General features: G+C 31.6%; 1 long non-coding RNA gene across 1 annotated transcript; it reads right to left on the bottom strand.

Annotated features, from left to right (window-relative positions):
* Positions 1-1482: 1482 nt before the first annotated feature.
* Positions 1483-2584, bottom strand: LOC141598247 (uncharacterized). Its single transcript, XR_012523367.1, has 3 exons — positions 2385-2584; positions 2159-2234; positions 1483-1908 (listed from the first exon to the last, which is right to left on the bottom strand). It is a non-coding gene; the product is annotated as an uncharacterized LOC141598247 (long non-coding RNA).
* Between the last annotated feature and the right edge of the window lie 403 nt (positions 2585-2987).

The raw sequence follows: 2987 nt of genomic DNA, 5'->3' as shown, positions 1-2987 counted from the left end.
AGTCAATTTCGTAAAATGAATCACAATTCAGAGTTTGGAGGTGCGTTGTTAACAAAATAAGAAAGTTTGTTTTACTGTTCCATCTCACCGTCAATCATAAGTTTGATCTAAGGGCTGTGAGTGGTTCTCACAGTTCTCATTATCTTGATGGTTCTCATAGGATCCCGAATCTATATATATATATATATATATATATATATACTAGTTTAGAACCCATGCAAAATTGCACGGATATGTATAAAAGAATTTTAGGAACATATAAGTTTATAATATGAAGGTTTGTGTTAGTAGTTAGTACCATATTTAGCCATTTACATTGATATTTATAAGTTCATTCGAAATTTTATAGTATTTTACTTGTCTCATTCATTTGTTATTTTTAATTAAAATCTTTTGCAAAGAATAAGAACGGTAACAAATAAATGAGACAAATCATGTAGTTTAGAACTTTTGATAATGTAAATGGCGAATGAACTACTATGAAATGAAGAATGAAATTTAGAATCTGTTTGGAAATAACCTTTGTTAAAACAAATAAACCACTAAAATAATACGAAATAAATAACACGAATATTTGAGATGACATCCAACATATAAATTTTAGCCCAACCTGATAAAGGAAAATACTTATCGATGTTATATTTTACGTAGTAGTATAATTTATACTCCATATCTTTTTGGGAAGGGGATGGTCTCCTCATCATAATATACATCTTCATGACAGTGAGATCTAAAATCATATTCTTACATATATTCTTTACTCAATTATCTATCAATATAAATTGTATGACAACTTTGGCAATTCCGTGAAATCAATTCTTTGCATTTTCACGTACTTGTTGCGTGGCCGTCGATACCTAACATGAAAGACAACAAAAATTTTCTTAACAAAAGCCATTAATAATTCATAATTCTTACATAAAACAATACTCTAGTACTCTACAACATATAATAGCCCCGCATAATTTATCAAATAAGCACCAAAACATGTGGAAAACAATCCTAACAATTGTATTAAAAAAACTTCCCAAATTTCGATAGTTTTAGTTTAAGAGATTTGAGTAAAATATTCAAACACTCATATTAATAATCTAAAACCCCTAGATCCACATCGAGAGCATTAACCTTTGATGATACTAAAGACTAACAGAAATTTTGATTTAAGAAGAGCATATCCGTCAGAAATTTAAGACGGGTCAAGTATTATATATAGAACGAAAACAAAATGCATTGAGATTGCCAAAAGGTTTGTCCCATCTATATATCCGTCTTAAGAAATACCTATTGAAATATTAAAGATAGTGATAGGGCGCCACCGGGTGACGCCCAAATTTTGTGCCACCCTCTCACAACATTTTTTTATTGAAGGGGTCCTCACTCACCCCATGTGAGAGGGTGGCGCCCAAATTGAATGTCACCCGGTGGCGCCCTTTCATTTTCCAAATAGGTAATTGTTACCTTGATTAAGACCAATAACAAATGGCTACGCTTGTATACCAATGTAGTCATACATGTATTTCAACTTGTTTATATACATCTCTAAGTGATTAACTTCTAAAAGTGTCGAATCCAAATGGCAAATGAGTTAAATTGTTGAAAAAAAAGGAAATTGAACCATGGTACAATATAAAACCATGCATACATATGTGAACTATAGACTTAATTAAGAAACTGGAAGCACTTACGAACATTAAAAATATCATGATTGAGACTCCTTGCCTGCATGGATGATAAGCAGCATTCCCATTTGCTAAATTATTGTACTTATTCTCCAAGGATGTAACACAACAGAATCATGTAACACGATACGATATTGAGAAATAGCAGATGTATATTGAGTTGATGTAGTCTTTTTGCATCCTCGGCATTCCGCAATAACTTGCCAACTCTGGCTAGAGCAATTCCTTCCTATAAAAGGCGTTGTATTATTGAATATGAACAACAGAGACTCAATAACTAAACAAAATTGAGGGTGAATAACAATAATAGTGTTCATAAAATATTCGCACCACGCCGAAAAATCGTCCTCAATACCTTAATCGTCATCTCCAAGATCGACGGGTATTAGGCGTTTGCACATGATACATTCAATAACAGTTTCATGACTTGTCTCAAAAAACTACTGTTAAAAAAATTATCTGGAGTACAGTGGAAATACCTCGGAAAAATCTCATTCATCATTGAGAGCCCCCTTAACATTCCAGATCTCCTTCAACATCCAATCCGAGACTCCACTATTCAAATCAATAAGGTATTAATCATATCCCAACTCATTTTATAATTATGGACAACATAATCATATCCCAATTCAAGTAATAACATATATAAAGACATTCAATCATTCTAAGTATGATAAAGTAACATAAAAAAGCCTATAGACTTACATTATCTCAAGAAAGTAATTTCTTCAAATCTATCATGACATCTCCTTTAAAATTGAATGAAAACATAGACAAAGAATATGTGAAACATATTTCTTCTCTCGAATTTGGAGTGCAACTGATAGAAATCTTCTGGGTTTACTTTCATATTATTATATATTATTAAAATTATTTTCATTGAAAAGGTAGAAGTTGGAGGAAGAAGTGAGATAGGAGAAGGGAAGCAAGGGACTTGGTGGATGACGACAGATGTTTAAGAATAATGGACAAATAGTGTTTTTAGGGTTTGGGTGGAAGGGCGGGAAAAAAGTTGCTGAGAAGCTGCCACGTGTATAGTTGAGTATATAGTGGTTCTTCTATTATACTTTTATATATATATATATATATATATATATATATATATAGAGAGAGAGAGAGAGAGAGATGGTTAACTTAGTGAGTTTTTGTTTTTATGGTGAGTTGTGAGTTTGTCTTGGAAATCTCAAACCACTAGATTATATTATATTAGAGATGAATGGCCAAGATCTAATCTTACCTGTCATATAAAATCACTGTCATTTACTTATTTTCTCTTTTTTCTAGTGTTACTCTTTTTTTTTTACTTAA

The sequence above is a fragment of the Silene latifolia genome, chromosome 9 (genome assembly GCF_048544455.1).
Source record: "Silene latifolia isolate original U9 population chromosome 9, ASM4854445v1, whole genome shotgun sequence".
Lineage (NCBI taxonomy): Eukaryota > Viridiplantae > Streptophyta > Magnoliopsida > Caryophyllales > Caryophyllaceae > Silene > Silene latifolia.
The sequence above is the reverse complement of the archived record's forward strand: the minus strand, read 5'-3'. Positions and strand labels throughout refer to the sequence as shown.